The following is a 22,500-nucleotide window of genomic DNA, read 5'->3' as shown; positions in this document are numbered from 1 at the left end:
TAGAGAGAGAGAGAGGGAGGGAGGGAGAGCATGAGAGGGATGGAGAGAGAGAGAGGGGGAGAGAGAGCAAGCAGATTACTGCAGCTACTGGTACAGATGGTTGTATAATTCTGTGTGGTTTCACTGATCCTGTTAGGGCCCTGCATGCGTTTTGAGGCTGTAGACAGGGTAACACTGAGATAAAAAATGATTGATGCTCTTTCATCTTCCCATAGGTCTGTGAGGTGATCAAGAAACACTTCAAAGAGGCTTTGGAAAACGAGTGGAACCATTTGTCAAGAGCTTACAGTGTTGAAATCTGCCTGTTTCTTTTTCCCTTTACCACCAGTGAATGTCCGTCTGACTGATGGAAGAAAAAGAAAGAAAGAATAAGAAGAAGAAGAAGAAGAAGAAGAAGAAGAAGAAGAAGAAACTTCTTCTTCACTGAGGGAAAGTTGAGAGGGAGAGAGGGAGCCTGTGAAGAACAACATTTTCAAACAGCGATGTAACTTAAAAAGACTTTGGGTTTTCAGGTTGCATTTGATACATTGTCTTTTCTGTCGCGATACGAGGGAGCCAGTTATGGGGAAGAGCAAAAAGAAGTCAGAACTCCTGAGACTTAGAAGTGTAGTCAAAAGCCTTTCCTTCTCGGCAATGCTCCTTTGTCCTACTGATATTCATCTCGCCTGTTAAAAAGTGAAGACTGTAAAACTTCTCGCTTGAAAAGAATTCTTCCACTACAAAGACTCCACACATCACGATCCTGGCCATGCGAAACAGAAGGGGGGGGGAGAAAACACACAAAAAAAAGTTGGGGTGCAGAGGCAGGCAGGCAGGCAAACGGATAAGGGGGTTTAGGAGCTCAGAACTGGGCCCACTAGTTCATACAATGTCAGTATATGTGTGTATCTCAAACAAGGCGACAGCAATTGGGCCCGTTTTGCTGCCTGTGGTATACTGTCCTTGCGGTGTCACAGCCTGACAGCTCAGAGCATCAGGAAGAGGTTCAGGAGCTGTTTTCCCCTCCCTGTCTGAGAGTTTTATACAATTATACCTCCCTCTAACCAACCTGTCCTTCAGACACAACAAAGACAACAACTAAACATAAAAATATAATAAAATAAAAGGAAAACTAAAGCATTTAGGTTCCAACTTTCATCACAGTGCTCCCATTTCCAAATGGGCCACGTTACACCAATGCATTTTCCTCCTGCTCCTCCCACACACACACACACACACACACACACACACACACACAGACACAGACTGCACTGCAAAAGAAAGCTGACTTCATCAAGGTGCAACTGAATTTGACAGAAGTGTGTGCCAATCCGTAGATCCTCTGTCTCTCTCTGTCTCTCTTTCTTTTCTCTCTTTCCCTCTCTTCCTGAGTGTTGGGATGAATAAATGATGCGTGGCTCTTTAATCGAGGCGCTTGGTGCGCACAAAGAGACTTTCAGACACTTTGAGGACACTTAACGATCAGGCACATCAGGAGGCATGGCTTGTTCTTCCTGACGGACAGGTGCGATCAAAAACGAAGCGCCTGCGCTGCATGCATCTCTCTCTCTCTCTTCCTCTCTTCGTTTGCAGACGATCTCTCTTTTTCTCCCTCCTCTCTCTTCTTAAAAGGCGCATCGCTTCATCTCCGGGCCTTTTTTGGGGTGCGTTTTTTGTTCCCGATAAAGCACTCTGTATTGACTACTTAGAAAGTGCTGCGACGTATGAAAAAAAAAGTGACAATGTGTCACCTATATATAGCCTTTGGATTGTACTACGTTTTTTTTTTCAACTCCCTCTCCGGAGTTGTGTCATGCGCTGATGTATAAGACAGCTGCCAGTTGAAAAGACGCCACTCCCAAACCCTTGAAAAGATTCAAATTAAGTGTGGCGTGTCATCAGAGGTTTGATGTATGCTAATAAGGCGGCAAGGAGAATGTGCTCACTCTCAGAATTCTGATAGTGAAGAGAGAGAGAGAAAAAAACGCAACTCCCCGCTACATCAAAAATGGCACCGCTCACCAAGTTTTCGGCTCGAGAGAACGTAGCACTGTGTTTTACTTGAAGCGAAGGGAACAGTTTGAACTCTTAAAGTGCGGTGTTTTGAAGCAAAGAAAGAGGGAGAAAGAGAGAGATGTAGAGTATAGAAGAGAGGCAGGAGCAGCTGTCCATAATGTTTTGAAGGTAAATGACTCATGAAGCCAGTCAGTGATGTGATGTATATAATGCAGATGAGTAGAAATGACTGAATAACAGTCACGGCAAAGATCTGCTAATATATAATACACCAATATATTGTGACCATTCCAAAAGAAAGGCCACCTTTTTCATTGATCTGCCCCTCAGAACCCTTGCGGCTCTTCAGCTTGCCATTCCTCAAGTAGCAGTCTACAGTATATCACTTCATATTAGACCTCTCGGCCCCTGCAGGTAAAGGTGTTTATGGTTTGCAGCGTAGATCGAGTTTCTCCAGAGACCGGGTATCAGACCTGTCCAGAGATTCACAAGCAGCTGGGAAACTCCTCCCACACTCTCCAGCTCTGATAAACTGGGCTGAGCGTTTAACCGTTAACGGTCCTGGTGCTTTTTATACTCCTCTCTTCTCCGACCGGGTTATTTTCTTTATGGGGACAGATAATCAGGAACTAAATGAACTAAACAGATACCTGTCTGTTTGCTTTTTCTCCATGCGGCGTGGGAGAGAGCAGCTACACACAGTTAGAGACTGTTCTCTCTCCTCTCTCTCTCGACAGGCATTTTGGGGCACCATGAATAGCTCTAGTGCCAGTACCATAATGGGGTCAAAATCCATTCCTAGATGTGGACTCCTCATTGGCGCCATTCTAGGAAGTACACAGTCTATTTTGTGCTGCAGAGTTCATCCCACAGATACACCTAATGTCTTTTTTTTTTGTGTGTCAAAAACAGATTAGAAAAATGCTCCTCGCCTCTCTTTTTTTTTTGAGTCACTTGAAAAAGAATAATTCAACCCCACAGACCAAAGGAAATGTCTCAATACTGGTTCACATCTGAGAAAGAGAGAAAAAAAAACGCAACTCCCGCTACATCAAAATGGCACCGCTCACCAAGTTTTCGGCTCGAGAGAACGTAGCACTGTGTTTTACTTGAAGCGAAGGGAACAGTTTGAACTCTTAAAGTGCGGTGTTTTGAAGCAAAGAAAGAGGGAGAAAGAGAGAGATGTAGAGTATAGAAGAGAGGCAGGAGCAGCTGTCCATAATGTTTTGAAGGTAAATGACTCATGAAGCCAGTCAGTGATGTGATGTATATAATGCAGATGAGTAGAAATGACTGAATAACAGTCACGGCAAAGATCTGCTAATATATAATACGCAATATATTGTCGACCATTCCAAAAGGAAAGGCCACCTTTTCATTGATCTGCCCTCAGAACCCTTGCGCTCTTCAGCTTGCCATTCCTCAAGTAGCAGTCTACAGTATATCACTTCATATTAGACCTCTCGGCCCCTGCAGGTAAGGTGTTTATGGTTTGCAGCGTAGATCGAGTTTCTCCAGAGACCGTATCAGACCTGTCCAGAGATTCACAAGCAGCTGGGAAACTCCTCCACACTCTCCAGCTCTGATAAACTGGGCTGAGCCGTTTAACCGTTAAACGTCCTGGTGCTTTTATACTCCTCTCTTCTGCGACTCGGGTTATTTTCTTTATGGGGACAGATAATCAGGAACTAAATGAACTAAACAGATACCTGTCTGCTTGCTTTTCTCCATGCCGAGCGTGGGAGAGAGCAGCTACACACAGTTAGAGACTGTTCTCTCTCCCTCTCTCTCTCGACAGGCATTTTGGGGCACCATGAATAGCTCTAGTGCCAGTACTATAATAGGTCAAAATCCATTCCAGATGTGAACTCCTCATTGGCCGCCATTCTAGGAAGTACAGTCTATTTTGTGCTGCAGAGTTCATCCCACAGATACACGCCTAATGTCTTTTTTTGTGTGTCAAAAAACAGATTAGAAAAATGCTCCTCGCCTCTCTTTTTTTTTTGAGTCACTTGAAAAAGAATAATTCAACCCCACAGACCAAAGGAAATGTCTCAATACTGGTTCACATCTGAGAAAGAGAGAAAAAAAAGTTTTTTTCCTCTCATCTATTTTGTCTGCTGTCTTCAAAGGCTCTTGTGTTTTGAAAGGAATGCCTCTTAATTACGAGAGGTTGCTTTGGCTTCCGAGGCAAATACATCATGCCCCGATCCCTACGAAAATAAACCAACTTCATTAAGACAACAAAAAAACATGTCTCTCTCTCTTAAAATGAGCCTCAGGGAGAAACTGGGTTACCTATATCCTCCATCTATTAATTTCACTGTTAAAGGGTCTTATATCACCCCCATCCGTTGGTAGTTGCATTACAATTCCATGCATGTCTCAACCTAGGCCCTTTTGCACTTGAGAGACTTGGTTTTACTGCTGACACACCCTCCAGGTCTTTGCAGGAGGAAGCAGAGACATCAGCCCTGAAGTGTGAGTATATGTGTATGTGTGTGTGTGCATGTTGTGTGTGTGTGTGTGTGTGTGTGTGTGTGTATGTTGTCAGGGGGTGGATGGGGCTAGGAGGACTTGGATTACAAAGGCACGTCTCAGGTGACGCTTTTTGGAGGGTACCAACTTGTAGAGTGGAACACTGTCGTTCCTCTCTGCTTTTTTAGAAAACAACTGATTCAGGTTTGCTGACGTTTTCAACAGACTGCTTTTCAGGGGACTGGTTTGGATGGGTCACAAGTCGGGGAACTGTCTCAGGGTAAACTCTGCCGAGTTGGGGAGTGTGTGAAGTGTGTGTGTGCACGCATAAGTGAGTGCAAGCATGTGTGTCTGTTCATGTCTTTGTGTATGTGTGTGCAAGTATAGGTGTTTTCACATTGGAGGGACTTTTTGCAGTTCCTAGAACCTTTTGAGAAACTACCCCCTTTCCACACATTGGCACTGCATTCCACTGGGGGGGATTGTAGTTCCTCGGACCACAGTTCCTATAACTATTTAAGCTCCTATGGGGTAGGGTCTATTCCCTGCACATAGGAACCATGACTGACGTACTTACATGTTGATTGGTCAAGTGGCATTTTTAAAAAAAATCAGTGTTCAAAATTAGCAATGTTTTGGTCCGCTGTCGTGTCATGCGTGAGTGTATATGTGAGCATGTGTGTATGTGTAGGTTTGTGAGTGTATATGTGTAGGTTTGTGAGTGTATATGTGAGCATGTGTGTATGTGTAGGTTAGTGAGTGTATATGTGAGCATGTGTGTATGTGTAGGAGGTTTGTGAGTGTATATGTGTGCATGTGTGTATGTGTAGGTTTGTGAGTGTATACAGTATGTGAGCATGCGTGTATGTGTATGTTTGTGAGTGTATATGTGAGCATGTGTGAATGTGTAGGTTTGTGAGTGTATGTGAGTGAGTGAAGTTGGGGGGGTGGGGGGTTCACCCTGACCATCCAGATTCCTCTCTATCACTCAGCAGTCACCCATCAGCTGGGAGCCTCGCTCACTCAGGCAGCAGGGTGGCAGCCCAGTTCCTCTGCTTTTGTTGTGAGCCGGAGCCTGGCCAGGAGTTGAGTCTCAACACGGCCCAACAATAACCCTCCATCAGCACCACAGAATGAAGAGCAATTTCCTGTCTTTGTGCACAGCCTTTGGAGATGACTTGCTCCGCTGTTAGAATCTGAAGGAGACACAACCATCTCACAAGACCTTCCGACAAAACTAATGACCGGTCAGGGCTCACTTAACGTGGCTTTGTTTTTTTTTTGGTGTTGTTTTGGCGTCTTTGGTGGAAATGCATTGTCACAAACAGGAGCCATCACACCAACTGGGGAAGTAGAGAGGCAACTGGGGAAGTAGAGAGGCAACTGGTAATTGAAGCCCCTTTGGTGTGAACAAATAAATTACTTTTCTTCTCTGTCAACACTGGAATTGTGCGTCTCTCTGAGTACTGACAATTCAATCAGCTTTCACAGGAATTTGCAAATGTTTTTGACCGGGTTGGGGGGGAAGAAAAGAGAGAGAGAGAGAGAAGGGGAGAAGAGAGAGAGAGAGAGAAGGGGAGAAGAGAGATTGTCCTCTTCCTCCCTTTGGGGCCTTCGTAAGGTAATAAAGAGCTTCCTGTGGTAAGGCTCAGCCCCGTTAGTACCCCCCCCCCCCACACACACACTACACACACCTCCATCCCTCTCCTCTCAGAAGATAAATCTGTGTATTCCATGAAAGAAGGACGCAGACCAACTGATTCACTTAACTGGTTCATGTGAGCAATTTAAGGGAGGTGATAGCATTCAACACTGGTGTTAAAAAAATCCTCCTAGGCACAAATTAAATTTTATGAGTAGGTTAGACCTGTCGCACAAGTCATGTGCAACCACTCTATTGTTCTCCAAAGCAAAGAAGTCCTTTTTTTAAACCTTTATACTGTCAGGCAATCTGTTCATTAGGTACCCTTTGAAGGTAGTTACGGTTTGAGTTTAAACTGAGCTGAAGTTGAATAGGGTGACATTACAATAGTGTTATTTAGATTAGATACATTTTAAATTCCAATTTAACACAATGCACATCTTTTTTAGTTCAGTGATGCTACTGGCCTTATGTGACAGTTCAAAAAGGAAGAAAATCAAAAAGAAATATTTTCAGTTTAAGTATTTTCAGTTCTTCTGATACACATATTTATGCTGTCATGCAATGAGGATATCTTTGATAATGGCACATGTTGACATTATACTATGTCTATATAAGTTTTTTTCTATGTTCTTAAAGTTTTTATAACATGTTCTGAAAGCTTGATGCTATTAAATGTAACTCCTGGACAAATAGAGTAGGATGGCTGTCTTCATATAGATATTTTGTGATGTCAGAAATGCTAATAATTCATCACTTATCTATAAATATATCTCTATGCAGGTAATTTATGAAAGTTTGCATTTATGATCACTGATCAAATCATCTGACTTAACAAAGATGTACACAGCCACCTCGGAAAAAAGATGTGTTTGCCTGTCTGTATAGAACAGGGAGTGTAGAAACAGCCACAAACTGTTTTGTGGCTCAAGATAAATTAATGATTGTGAGATTGATGTGAAATGAATGAATGATTAACTAGTGATAAATTAATGTTTAGCGATGAGCTCAAACTGTAAAGTCCCGGTGCAATTGATGCCTATGCAGGACAATCCTCTGGGGGACCCGATACACCAGTTACCACTTTTACCACAGTTTGTACATGGAAAAAGTTAGGTCTCCTAAATTGGTTCAAAAAAAAAAAAAAAAAAAAAGAAAAAAAACATGCCATTACATATCACATATCATTTGGCATAGTATTATGATTTATTATTATAAATCATAGTATAATCATAGTATAATTAAATTGATCTGTACTCTTAGTTAAACCACAGTACTGCGTGTACTGTATGAAATGATTTGAATAGCACTCATGGATGGAACGAGCATGGCTATCCAGTGGCTTTAATATGTGACTCATTAGCCTGTTGTGTTGAGGGACACAGCATTGCTGACCAGGGACACTGTTTTGTGACTGACCAGATTGCGAACGTGTCGGACAATTATCTTTGAAAACCTAGCCGATGTCGACCATTTGAACCTGGATGTTTTGTATCAACAAAGGGAAAGTGTTCCTAAGGAACTGGCTTTGTGTGCCTAAAAATACAGAGGCTTGAGAGCGTCAGGGACGCAAGGCTCTTTCCTGTTCCCACACAGACCACAACTGACACTTTTGACAAAATGCCATCGCAAAAAAGTTAATCTTGTGCTAAAGACACGTTCTTAAAAAGGGAGAACGATTTCGCTATTGTATAAACTAGAAGTCATGCCTGATGTCGCCCCTCGATGAAACATCTAAAAGCATAATAGCGCCATCTTACAGAGTTAACCATCTCTGTACATGGTGATTGGCTTTGCTAATGTGTGTAATCGTGGCCTCACATCGAGCGCCAACACAATTCTGCCCATTGACGAGTCTTCATGGGTGGAGGAGGTAACAACGCAGTCACTCACGCTGCTGATGTCACTGCTCCCGTGACCACAATGGCTCAGGTCAAAGGTCAAAGCGATGGCCACGTCACAGGGTCCAATGAGTCGGACCCCTCGAGGGTTTGGGGAGGTGGAGTTGGGGTAGATGGAGTGATGCCCGTCACATGACAAGTCAGTGTTTCCAGAGCGGGTCCACTGGGGTGAGGGGTGGAGGTGGGGTGGGGGGTGCTGGCACAGACATCAGAAAGGCCTGCCCGACACTGCGTGCCTTTGAAGTGTGGAGGGCCAGGCCTGATAAGGCGCCATGTTGTGTGTGAATGTGTTTGAGTGAGTGTGTGTGTGTGTGTGTATGTGTGTGTGTGTGTGCCATGAGAGGGGCTCTGGATGACTCAGAGCCAGCGTTATGCTGCCCACTGTGTGCCCCAGAAGCAGGGCCCCGAGCTAGGCCAACCCCCCCACACACACACACACACACCTCCATCCTATCCCTACAACAGATGCTTACACAGGCCATATGCAGTTTCTTTTATGCTGGAATTTAATTTGTCTGACAGTGTGATCCATAGTTAGATCACCCACTGAGACAGCCTATGGAAACTACTAGCCTTTCATACAGACTCATTTCTGAGTGCAGACTTTTAGACAGGCTAGACAGCGTGAAAAGATGAGAGAACTCTGTTTGACAGTGAAATAACTGATTCCATTCCATCGACAGTAGCCCACAATACCCAGTAAATTAAAGTAAAGTATACATAATAAGTATAGTATACAGTATACTCTTTCCAATTGTCATCTTGTTTGTCTAACCCTGAGCAGTAATTTAATCAGATGTGATGAATAAGCTTCTTGTTGACACAATGGCTTTGGCACACTTGTGTTTTACTTAGGGGCGGCACTGGCATATAATTCAACCAATAACCTGCAAGCTTTTCAGCTGTTCTGCTGTGAGCTACCAAAGATTGTTTTAAGCCTTTGTTATGTGAGAGGTATTTTTCTTAAATCGGTATATAGACAACACAAGCAAGTACACACATGCATGCACACACACACACACACACAAGTTGACACACCCACAAGTCGACACACACACACACACACACACACACACACACACACACACACACACACACACGTTGATACACACACACACACACACACACACACACACACACACACACACACACACACACACACACACACACACACACACACACACACACACAGACACACACACTCACACACATACACATAAAAGGTCTTGCCGTCACTCTCTCCAGGTGAGTTGTGTTGTCTGGGTGGTCTTTAGTCTATAGATAAGGCCCATTAAAACCAAAAACACAGGTTTAGGGATTGTTGTTTGCATTGCGCACGGTACACACAGCACCATTCTGAGGTGCGCTGAAAAGACTCAAGTTTACATCAGATTAGAAGGAGGCCCTCGACAGACAATGAGACAGGACTAACGCAAACTTCAAAAAAATCCTTCACACATTCACACACACTCACACACACACCATCCTGCAAATAGGCGTTGTTGTCTCACAAAGCCCATCAGTATGTCAGAGCGGGATTAGCACATCCTATCAACACGGCAGAGGAAGCGCTGGCCAGGCGTGATGCGGTAGAGAGGACATTTTGAAATGAAGAGATAAAGAAGTTAATCTGAAAATTCCTCTCCCAATCCCCCAGAGGGTTCCATTTCTATGAGCGTGAGGAGAGGCACCAAAAAAATTTGAAATCCTCCATTTTCTGTCTTGCTCGCGTTTGTTTTGTTTTGTCTGTTTGTGTGATTGTGTGTGTGTGTGTGTGTGTGTGTGTGTGTGTGTGTGTGTGTGTGTGTGTGTGTGTGTGTGTGTGTGGTTGCTCCAAACAACAATGTATATTCTGAGTGTTTGTCCTTTGATGTTTGCATTCAGTAAAGGACTTAAAGCACAGGAGAAAAGGAGAGGGTGAGAAGCAAGCGGGCGAGAGAGATTTTGTGGTGCCCCCCCCCCAACGCTCCCCTTCTCTTTCTGGCAAGGCTTCTGACGTCTCCACAAGCAAAAGGAGAATTTTGGTTTCGCCCGTTAAGCCGTCCGTCAAGCGCTGCACGTTTTTTTTTTATTCCCCTCTTCCTCTCTCTCTCTCTGACTCTCTCTCTCTCTCTCTCCCTCTCTTTCACTCTCTCTCATTCTCGGCGGTGGCAGAGCTGTTGCGAGGGCCGCTTTTACACGCTTTTCAAACAATAACAGTTCAATACCCCCTCACCCAACCCCTCCTCCCCACACTTCCTCTGCCAAGGCCTACACATGCCAGCACATCCTTTAGAAATCCTTGAACTGACAACAAACGCAAACGCGCTCACCGCTGAGCGAGAAAAAGAGAGCCCTTCCACAGAGCTGTGTAATTAAAGTAGGTCTAATACTCTTATATGCCGGCCTGGAGACGAGGAACAAAATTCTCTGCTTTGCTCTCTCGCTTTCTCTCTCTCTCTCTCTCCCTCCCTCCCTCTTTTGCTCTGCGTTCCCTCTCTCTTTGTCTTTTTACTTCTGACTCTCTTTTTGTGCATGTGTCGTCTTTTTGCTCTCTCTCTCTCTCTCTCTCTCCCTATGTGAATTCTTGGCTAGGCTTTTGGTGCTTTGCAGCACTTGCTCGACTCTGGGAGAAAAATAACCCTTTACCCCCATCCAGAAATACAAAAAAAAAATGTCTCTGGCACATATAGCAACCTGTCTAATAGTAGCACGCTGGCCAGCCAAGATCATGCAACAGAAAGATATCTCACTTTTGGGTCTTTCCGATTACATGTCTCAGAACCCTCTGGAAGTCAGCCTAAAACATTTAATTCTCTAGTTCAATCTGTTATCTGGTACTGACGGATGGCGAGATGATTCTGAACAAGTATTTTAGAAGTTTGCTTTTGAGCGGTGGTCACCTTTTTTTTTCTCATGTGAATTTCAAACACAGTATCCCCACATAAAATAAACACAAACAACCCTGTTTAGAGAGGGGGCGGTGTTTTGTCGGTGAATGAGTGCACCGATGAATGACAGCACTTCAAGCTTTTTTTCGCTTTGGCGAGAGGCAAAGAGTGAGAAAGAGAAGGAAAGCTGATCGATCGGAAAACTGGGCACTGGGCGCTGATGATGAAGACTGTAACGTCTTCATCTCCTGCTAAACCACTGCCTCCTCAACACAGTCAGCCAGCCACTCACCTCAACCTCCTAGCTAATGTATTCTGGGAGCAGCAACATTAAAGAGACAATCAAAGGCGGAGCATCAGGCCTTCGCTTGCACTACCAGAATGCAAAGCGGTGGAGGAGAAATGAGAGAGCCGATCTGAACTTGGCCCTCTGAGCAAGTCCTTCCCACAGGCAAAGTTATCCTTTCAACCAGCTGAGGCTTTCAATAACCGACAAATAAAAATAAACCAGGCGTTATGACTCCTGTAACAAGTGCCCTGATAAGGGTGCACACACCCCTGGACAAGAAAAGCATGCACAAGCATTGGCACACACACACATGCACGCACACACACATTCACACAGATGTGTGCCTGCACACACATACACACAAGCAGGCACAAACACACACAATACACACAGGCACTCACACATACACAAAGACACACACAGACACACACAGACACACACACACACACACACACACACACACACACACACACACACATTCACACAGATGTGTGCCTGCACACACATACACACAAGCAGGCACAAACACACACAATACACACAGGCACTCACACACACACACACACACACACACACACACACACACACACTTAGTCATGCTGAAAAATGTAGGACTTCAAGGACACATCCGCTTTGGGGCGGGTAAAAATGAAAGATGGCCAGGTTGCATGAGTAACACCTGTACATTGTCTAAGAATAGGAATGAGGCTCTTCAAAGGCACCGTTAAAATAAAACATGAAACATAATCACACAGCCAGCACTGCCTCGGCCCTGTGAAGTATCAACTACAGCAAATCGATGAGGCACTGCATCAAGCCAGGCCACCAGCAACGTGTTAAACAGGACACGCTGCACTTGTTTTTCCCCCCTCATCTTTCTTTTTTAGACAGAGGTGTGAATGCACTGGCTGAGTGAGAGCCAACCCCCCCAAAAAAAAAAAAAACATCCCAGCTTCGGCAAGATGAAAGCCAAATCACTTTATCAACACAAGCAGCGCTCCCATTGTGCGGGCCCCTCTAGGCCTGTGTTTGTTTGCAAACAAAAGTCACCTCTGCTAATTGACAGACGTAACAAGGAAGCTATTTTGGTTTCAGCCACACCACTATGCCCTTCTATTACTGTAATCACCACCACGATTTGTGTCACCCAAAAAAACACACCAACACATCAAATGGAGTAATGTCTGCAAGAATTTGCATCCAGGGCCTTTGATCTTTGCAATTTAACCAAAGCATGACTGGGTACATGAAAGGCATGAAGGTTATATGGCTCCTGCCAAAACCACCTTTCTCTAGTGTGGAGACTGCTGTGGCAACAAAACAAAAGGGAGAGAAATGTAATGTAAAGAGATAGAGAGAGAGAGAGAGAGAGAGAGAGACAGAAAGGATGAGAGAGAGGGTGGGGTGAGAGAAAGAGAGAGAATAAGAACATGGTTTGACTGTGACCCTCATAAAGTTTGAACAGCACTCATGGTTGCCCGGCGCACTGGCCACAGTCACCATGGCAAAGAGGACTAGAAGACGACAGAAATGGCTGGAAAGTGTTATGTCATCCGCAGCAGACATCAAACGATTTGTTTCCCCTTTCATTTGTTTATGCCAGAGCTCCAGAGCTTTTACCTCCTGCAACATTTGGTCACAGTTTGTATCATGGCAGAGATTCTTACATGAGTACAATATAGGTAGCACAGAAAATACTATATTACTACACCCTCTACCGCCACAATTTGATAAATTCAAAATAGAATAGTTATATATATACAGTCTATGGATAAATTGCCCATGGTGATATGCTTCATTGATTTAGCAGACACTTTTTCAAAAGGGACTTACAAATGTCAATTACATTCCAAGGGCAGTTACGTTGTGCCTGGAGGAACACAGTGTTGAAGGTGCTCTAAGCGATGTTACGCGGTTTCTAAACTAAAACATTTTTTGTCACATACAGCAAACATCACCTCACCATCTGCTAGCTGCCTGTGCCCTGAATACACTGTAAAGCACGCGGTCTCTGTGAACAGCCCCGGCTCCAAAAATGGCAACATAAACAACTTGGTCCAGCCTGGGCCATAAAAACATCCAATCACAGATGAGATGCGGGTTTAGGAGAGTTTCAATTGCACAGGGGAGAGGGAGTAGAGAGCTAGCTCTCTGTTTTGTTCGAACGCCAACAGAAGTGACGTTACCCAATATCGCTTTAGAGCACCTTTAAGTGCCATGCTCAAGGGCACAACAGTATAAGCCGGGAATGGAACCCACAACTTTTCTGTCTACTGCATGCTAGCCCAGTTCCTTAACCACTACGCTACCAGCGCCCCCACACAATGCTTCACATCCTCAGGCAGGTGATGGTTATATATGTAATAAAAGGTCACAGTGAGAGGGTCTGTGTGTCTGTTGCCCGGGATGGGACATGTGTGATAACTAATTTCTGGCTTTGGGATAAATGCAGAGACCAAATTTCTCTCACGGGATCAAAAGAGTAAAAAATACTATACTTTATATGTCCTAGGCCACAGCAACCTGAAAAAATGAGGTGTTGTGTTCTAGACAGAGAACCACAATGAAATAAAAACACAAATCTTTGGCTGGTAAAGTCCAGCTGGCATGGAATATACAGGACCACATGCAATACATTTGGCAGAGGAGCAAACTGGTCATAAGACTTGTATTGGTATTGTGCATTGCTGTACTAGTCTAGTATTGTACTATCCCTCCGGCTATAAAGAATAACTTGCTGTCCATCATTGTAGCCTATTAATCACACTATTTATTACTTAATTTCTCCCAAATGCTTCCGGCACTTTTCTGCTGCTGTGAACTTTGACCTGTGAGCTCCCCACTTGTATTTTATCTCCTTATACCCACCCTCTAGCTGCCAATGTTGCTGCTGACCTCCTGGACAGGACACATTGCGCTGACAGGAATGTCGTCTTCAGTACGCCACACCCTCCATGGAGATTCTGGGGGTTCACTGTAGATCTGTAAGACACAACGACACCCATCCTGAAGAGCACAGTCACTGTCTGTCACACAGAAGGAACAGCATTATATCACATGTGCTAGGCAGCTAACGCTCCACTTTGGTTTATTACAGTAGTGAATGGTTGGACTCATAACAAGACAAACTTTTCATTCACTGGGGTTCCTATATTGTGTAAGACATAAACCTTACCGTGACCTTACAATACTACTTAAGTTGCAGATCTCTATATTTATGTAAAAATTTTAATAACTGTCACAATTTAAACTATTCTTTCATTATTGCCCTTTTATGTTTTTATTTGTTATTACTGTTTGCTTTTGTTTATGTAAAGCACATTGAATGACCACTGTGTATGAAATGCGCTATATAAATAAACTTGACTTGACAATTAGGTACAAAAGTATCATTAGTGTTTCACAATGTAGAATTTTGAGAAATGTCTAGATTGAGTTATGCTTGCAATGCGCATGGTCTTGACTCTTGTCCTGAATAATCCGCAGGTTTCAAGATGTCCACTTCTGTATGCAGGACAGAAACATCAGTCCTAATCACCTCCTGGCCTGTCAGAACACCTGTGCGAAATCAGAGCGGGGCCAGGAGATAACAACACCGAGTGTTGTTTACATATAGCACCTTTATGATCTATGCTGGAATGCAGTTTCCTGCCAGACAACCGACATATGAGACAGCTTAAGCAGGTTTCACAGGAGTCTCTGCAGCTGGTACCCTTTAGAGGGAGGGTGGCCTGGGAAGGCCAGCGAAGCCTCACCTTCAACATGTTTGTGCAAATACACATCAATATACACACACGGGTCTTGTGGAAGAGCCGTAAGAAAACTGTGAATCTTGCTGACTTGCAATCTATGCATGAAAACATAGTTTTGTTGTTGATGGTAAGCTGGCTGCAGCCTAAATATGATCTTCTCTCTATACCTCGTCACTATGAACAACATTATATGTAACAGTATGCTATGTTTGCATTAGAACTTAGAATAAAATCAGAGTTCTGCCAAATGTTTTTACGGTTCTTATGCAACTTAATGAGATATTGTAGCAAGTATCTGTTTCAAAAGGAAAGTATTTCATTTACAAGTGATTTACTCAATACTCTCAGTTCTGAAATGTCTGAAATCATTTGTGTAATCATGTGTAATATGTGTTTTATGGTTTTCTTTGAGTGAATGTGCAATTATTACAACACATCTGGCAAGGTGTGGAGGCCAAAAGCAAAACACAATGTACGGTGGTCTGAGAGGTTCAAAAACCTTGGGGAAAACTGATATATGACAAATATCAAGAGTAGAACAGCTTGTTAAACTATGACATCTGGAAACCTGATGCGGCCATGTCAAAACTGATGCAAACCTCTATGGATGGCTCTGACAGGTGCCATGTCACCCCAGACCTATGTTTGCTGTCCGTCAAGATGTGGAGAGGGCCTGATTGTGGCATGTTTGCACCATTAGGGAGGAACACCTAGTGGACCTCTACAATGCCTGCTTAAAATTCTGCACAATCCACCAAGGGGAACAAAAGAAAGTAGAAGAGTGCATAAGCGAGAGGAAAAAGTATTTCTCTTCTCGCCTTTTCTTTTTTCCCCCACTCTTTTGCATCGCAGCACGACTTTGTGTCGGCGAGCTCGTTGTGTGCTCGGGAGATGAAAAGTTGAGGCCATCGCTTTGAAATCCTCCTCAAGTCAAAATTAACATTTTATTTAAACTACAGCCAAGCAAAAGCAGCGCGGGGCCACTGAAGACCGCTCTGGGCAAGACATATAATTGTTTATTGTGTGTAAACTTTGGAGAAACAATGGTGCTGGAATAAACGTTTTGCGTGGGTGGGTGGGGGTGAACAGTTGGAGCGACCACAAAGACGGAGATTAGGCTCATTTTCTCTGTAGGACGACCACATAAAAGTCAGACCTGTTATGCCCATTATTATGGTAGCATAACTTTTTCTTTTCAAATAATTATCTGCCAATGGCCGCCTCTCTCTCGCCTTGTATCTCCAGCTGGAGGGAGAGAGAAAAAACACATATGGCCCTTTTAGATATTAATGTGTTATGCAGTTTCAATTTGTAGCCCATTTTCTTCGGCCAAATTGCTGTCCTGATTTTGGCAGCTTGAGGTCCCATGCTGCCTATCATGTTAAGCCTGAAGCTGTTTTAATGTGGTAGACTTAATTTAGGCCCATGCCACCTACAGATATATAGGTTCATTTTCCTTGCTAAACCTCAGCCTCACAGGGTGAATTTAAGATACTGTGGCAGTCAATAAAATAGTGAAACCAGTGAGACGCATACCGTAATGTTCTTGTCTGTTGTTTTAGTGCATGTTTCACATGGTTGGTTTGGCAAATTAAAGGCAAGGAGTGTCTGACATGACTAGAGACCTTTAGCTTTTGAAGAAGACAAAAAAAAACCTCGTCACTCCTTTGATGTTTGAGCTCCATGTAATCTAATAAGCGACTCTTCTGGTTCTAGCTCACTTCCTCAATAAGACTTCAAGAGGGTCATCTCGATCCAGAGCTCAACAGCGATGGTTTATCACTGTGACGTCCTGTTACAACAATGCATGGGTCTCTCTCGAGTCTGGAAGTGGGGGGCCATGGGCAGGAACACTCAGTGCCCCACCTCTGGTGTGATGTGCGTTATAGGCTAGCAGAACTCTGAGAGGAGCACCAGGGTGTTGAGGTAATGGACGGAGCTGGACTGAGCTGGGCTGAGTTAGGCCGCGCCGGGCCGGACGGAGCCAAAGTGCAACAGATGTATGGAAGAGCCTTTCCAGTTTGATTCACAAGCTGAAGGGAGGGTTCCGTTCCTTTAACTGTATTCCATTCACATGTAGAGTACAGCTAATGCTAAACACATGGCCTCTGCTGTGGAGTCTCTACACACACCCCCTACCCCTACCACACACACACTAAAACACACGCACACACACACACACACACACACACACACACACACCACCACCAGAACAAAATTTGCACATGGTGCAATGAATCCAGTGGAAAAACACTGTATTGTCCTTGTTTATGTACCTGTTTTTTTGCCTAGCCCTACCTTTGAAAAGCATTTCACACTCTCACTCTAGAATGTGGTGTCGGGGCAGAGAGAAGCCTCTAATGCAGTTTTCCTTTAAATGTGATTTGGCAGAGGGAGAGAGAGAGAGAGAGAGAGCGCGGCGTGCTGTGAAGTAACCGACAGGAATGCAAGGTGTCCATTATACATGCGTCATAACAGCGGCTCGAGGTTCCCATGGTTATATGGAAAGATGGAAACGATAAAGGAGAACTATAGCACAAAGGTAGAGGGGGAAGGCAACGACAAAAGAACTCACTGCTCCTACAACTTAGAGGAAGATGGAGGAGGTGGAGAGAGAGAACTGATCTCAGATCAGACGTTTGCAGGATTCTAGAACTAGACTGTTTTAGGCAGCACACCAAGTTGGACCTGCATGCCACTATTGCAATAAACGAACCCTAAATGAGGGTTATGTGCCTAATGTCAGTCAACTCCACAGAGGGAGCTTAATGTACACAAAGAGGAGGATGAACGGTTCGTTCATTTTCCAGCAAACACTGTTAAACATTTATAAAACCTATAGTTTTTTTTTTCATCTATACAGTTCTAAATAACCAAATAGCAAATAGGTGAGGACTGTGTTGCTTGTGTGAATCTATTTCTGCTCGCTCTTTTGTAGGTAGCTGCTTGAAGCGCCTCTGCTGCACCTTGGCCTGTGGCTTGCATGTTATATTTGATACAAGCACATTACCCTCTAAGCCATCGCACAATAATAACCAGGTGGTCGGCTGCTCGCTCCGCTCCGCCTCGCCTCGCCTATTGTTCTGCTTTCCACGGACGAGGGTGGCAACTCCACTGTCCCTTACTGATTGCCAGCTGGCTAGTATTTCTGCAAACGTTTGAAACTCGGGAGCGGAGGTGGGGGGAGGGGGTGGGGAGGTGGCGGTGGTGGTGGGGGAGTAGGGAAAACCGACAGGGGTCTTTGAGTATATATTTGTGCTACACTGGCTTGTACATTTGTTTTCCTCCAGCTGAATTTATTTGTTTTTGTCTGCTCGGGTTTATTTGTCCAATCCGCCGCCACATCTGAGCGGGATATGCTGTGTATGTCCATTTAAACAAGACCTCGAGGGCCAGCGGGAAGGTTCTGAGGGCCGCCCTCTGAAGACCGGGCCGGCGCTTTTTTGCAAACGTTTAAACATTGTCCCTTTAGTGGGAGGAAAAACAAATGTTTACCTGGACAAGATGGGGGCCAGACGGAGGGTTCGGCGCAGTTCTCCCCCGACCATGAGAGCCTCCAGACCGGCCTCGGCCTCCACTTCATGGTGGACCGCAGGAACTGACAACATGAAAGAGAGAGAGAGCAAGAGAAAGGGGGAAAAGAGAGAGAGATAGAGAGAGCGAGAGAGAGATGTGAGACCAGACATCTCACAGGATGTATACGTTCAGCCACTTTGCTGTTGACCCCTTGCGCCTGGCAACCCATCTGCATGGTTGTCACCGGGGACGCGGGCGCCGTGCCAACCTCGACGCCCCTTTGTGGCAGCCAGAGCGGCACAGGGGTCCATCTTTGATCCCGGGCCAACGATTCATCTCTTAAAAGGAAGAGGAAGAGAGACAGAGAGAGAGAGACAGAGAGAGTTGGGGAGAGAGAGGGAGAGAGAGGGGGGTGGGAGAGAGGGGGAGAGAGAGTGGGGGATCAACCTCTGCTGCCAATTATTGGAAAAACATCAAGGTCTGACAGAAACAAAGAAGAGAAAGAGAGAGAGAGAGAGAGAGAGAGACATAATGAGAGAAGAGAGAAACAGAAAGAGGAGATGAGTGCACCAGAACGCCTTGACTCTGACAGAAAGAGGAGCTACTAAACAAAGGTAATTATTGATAGTCTGTGTGTGTGTGTGTGTGAGAGAGAGAGAGACAGAGAGAGAGAGAGAGAGTGTGTGTGAGCATAAATACTAGGCAAAAATGACAAGTGAAGGTTGTGTATACACAGTCATCACATTTAGACCCTGTGTACACATTTCAATAGTTAGAGGCAGAGTTGCCAGACAGGCGCCATGATTTGAAGCATGTTGTAAAAATTATGCGGGATGCGCGTACAATAAACAGCGGAGTGGATTTTTGAAGTTTGCAGTAAACAAAGAGGTTATTTCTGCTGGGAAAGTAGAGAAAAATACCTCACGACTGACGAGGGTTATTCAGTGAAGCTTCACCTTGCATTTTCCACCTGCTCACAACCGCAGAACTTACTGTCACCGAAACTTAGCATTTCACCATTGGAGCCTCTCTATGATGGCACCCATACAGGAGTCTTAATACATATTAGAGTTCAAGTAAATGCAAGATGACACTGGAAAATCCTTGTGTGTGGGGAAAGAAAAGGCAAGGCTGATTCTGGAGGAAGTGTCATGCTGCCGGGTGATGAAATAGAAAATGTTCTAGAAAAATTGATGGGCCATCAGTGAAGTCTTGCAACATTGTAGTTGTGTGTGTGGTAACACAACAGAGTTCATCATAATCCAGTACACATCACAGTTACACAAATGGATGAATTCAGACGATAACTGAATTTCAGAGCAGAAACTTAAGGGTGAACTCTTCCATACATTTTTATCATACATCTATAGAATCTATACAATCCATATATCTTTCTCTGCATATGGACTACATATGTTTCACAAAAATATGTAATTTACAGTAAGAGTGGCTATGCGTATGATTCTATGGCCAGCTGCAATCTATCAGTTCTTCTATTTTCTATTGTCCTAGAGGAGAAACTGTCTGACAAACACACACACACACACACACACACACACACACACACACACACACACACACAAGTAATCACCAAGGACAACTTTTGTCTCTTCCACCATCTCTCTCTCTCTCTCTCTTTCACTCTCTCTGTGAGGGCTTTTTTCTTCTATTTCTGTTGTTCATTGGTCCCTGGAGACCCTTTCAGCTGATGAGAGAGAGAGAGAACACAGACGAACATTAAAACACCCTCCAGCCCTTTAAACACTTGTCATTCCTCCTTTGTACAAATCATTGCTAGGGTTGCTATAGAGACCATTTCACTGTCTCTTAGAGGGAAAAAAACCCCTGCAATTTCATTATGATTTCCACTGATGGCAGAAGGGAGGGGGATCAGTCAATTACAGCATGAATCTGTGATTGAAAAATGGATCTGTTTTAAAAAATCCAATTTGCCACAGGGGGTCTTGCGAACGCAGTGGTCAGCAGTGAAGGGCAAGCTCAGTGCTGTTCGTATCGCTCTCCCTCCCTCCGCTCAGATAGTGACCGGGCTATGGTCATGACCGTCCACCGAGGGGAAGATGAGGGCACTGTTAAAGCTTTCCTACCGCCTCAAAGAGACAGAACCCGGTTCTGACAAGAGGGCGTCGACAGGCTCAAACTAGCCGACTATTTCACTGTGTTTTGCCACTTGTGTGTTGTTGTTGAAAAAGGGAGATGGTGTATGTGTTTCTGTGTGTGTTCAGATAGAAGGAACAAACTAATTTAAAACTGCATTGTGATGTTATGGCACGCATGGATATGTATACTGTATAAGTATTTGTGTGTGTGTGTGTGTGTGTGTGTGTGTGTGAAGAATGTGTATGTGTGTGTGTGTGTGTGTGTATGTGTGTGTGTGTGTTTGTGTGTGCATGTGTGTATGAATTTTGCTACCTGTGCCCAACCACTAACACCTCAGGTGTCTGACTGTGGTGTCTGAGACACTATCAGATTTGGCGGAATCTGATTCAGTCCGGAATGGAGCCCGGCTGCATTGAAGAGGTAGAGGGAGTGCTGCTGTTGTGTTTGGAGGCAAGAGCATGCATCGCTTACCAGAGCTTAATTAACCATCTATAGCTGGACCCCAACCAGGCTCTCACAGGGGACACCGCATGCAGGGTGTGCAGGTAGGGAACAACACACCAGGAAGAATTATGGAGGCACAAAGAAACATTTTGAGGTTGTGGAGCCAATTTTGCACACACACACACATACACACACACACATGTGCATGAACACAAACAAACAAATGCATGACCAGACACATACAAATACAAATTCACTCACACATTTGCATTCAGACTTGCACACATGAAAAGGACATGGAAACATGGTGGTTTTTGTGGTTATTTTTTCAACCACTTAGCACCCTAGAGAGAGAGAGAGAGAGAGAGAAAGAGAGAGAGCATTGGCTGGCCATCAAGCCATTAGAATTCAGGGTCATTATCTCACCCGCAGCAGGATGGATTAAACTGTTTCAATTCTCTGCAAATAGGCTTGAAGTAAAAACAGAAGAAAAAAAAATGTGCATGTACAATTTTCTCACTTCGTTTTTTCGCGGTTTCTCGGTGGCTCGTGGTCACATTCGCAGTTTGTAATGCGCGACGCAAAAGAACACGGCCACAGGGGAGCCCGCCCGTCGCCCGTCCGCCTCATGCCCAGTGCTGGTCACCCACGTTATATTCATACAGAGACTTTGTAAATGTTTCATTATTGGGAGATCTGTGGACTCGTGGATCGATTGACGTCACTGTCCATAGGACCTGGCTGTGTGTGCGTGCGTGTGTGTGTGTGTGTGTGTGTGTGTGTGTGTGTGGGAGAGAGACAGAAAGGTTACATTGCTGACAGCAAGACAAAGAGTAAGAGCCTGAGCTGATGATTTTTCTCTTTTCTTCACCCCTCATATCCCCCTGTGAACACCAGAGGAAATCACAAGACTTTGAAGCTTGTTGTTGTGGGGAGGAAGACGTCTTCTTAAAGAGCCGTAACTTCAGAACACCTCCACGTTTCTCTGCTCTCCCCACATACACCGAGGTGGTGTGTGTGTGTGTGTGTGTGTGTGTGTGTGTGTGTGTGTGTTGGGGGGTTGGTGGGGTGGGCGATATCGCCACACTGCCAGTTCTGGAGTCTCATCTACACATAATACGTGAGCAGCCCTGTAAGAGGATAAGAATATACGCAGGCGCCATCAAAGGCTGGGATAGGGATGAGGAGCGAGGAGGAGGTGGTAGTGGTGGGTGGGGGGGGGGCATGATGGAGAGGTGTTGGGAGGAGGTGGAGGGGGGGGGAGATTTTTGAGAGATGAAAGCAGAGGATATTCTCTCGTTTCAGAGGATTCTGCTTCTGCTTCTTCCATCATCCGGCCTTGAAGTAACACTACACTGTTTTTTCCCCTCCTTCTCTCTCCCTCCCTCTCTCTCTCTCTCTCTCTTCTTTTTTGAGGCGGCAAAAATATTATTTACGTCCCACACGCTGTTATGCAGTCTGTCACATCAGATTTTCTGCCGGGCTCTGAGACACG

At 44.7% G+C, this 22,500-nt stretch overlaps 1 protein-coding gene across 2 annotated transcripts in view; it reads right to left on the bottom strand.

Annotated features, from left to right (window-relative positions):
- Window positions 1–22,500, bottom strand: part of LOC125298432 (axin-2-like) — a gene marked incomplete at its 3' end in the record, with an annotated part of 58,235 nt that overhangs the window by 28,724 nt on the left and 7,011 nt on the right. For both annotated transcript variants that reach the window (XM_048249162.1, XM_048249163.1), the window contains 2 exon segments: window positions 14,044–14,157; window positions 18,423–18,781.

This window comes from Alosa alosa, chromosome 7 (assembly GCF_017589495.1).
Source record: "Alosa alosa isolate M-15738 ecotype Scorff River chromosome 7, AALO_Geno_1.1, whole genome shotgun sequence".
NCBI classification, from domain to species: Eukaryota; Metazoa; Chordata; class Actinopteri; order Clupeiformes; family Clupeidae; genus Alosa; species Alosa alosa.
Note: the sequence above shows the minus strand (reverse complement) of the source record. Positions and strands in the feature narration are given on the sequence as shown.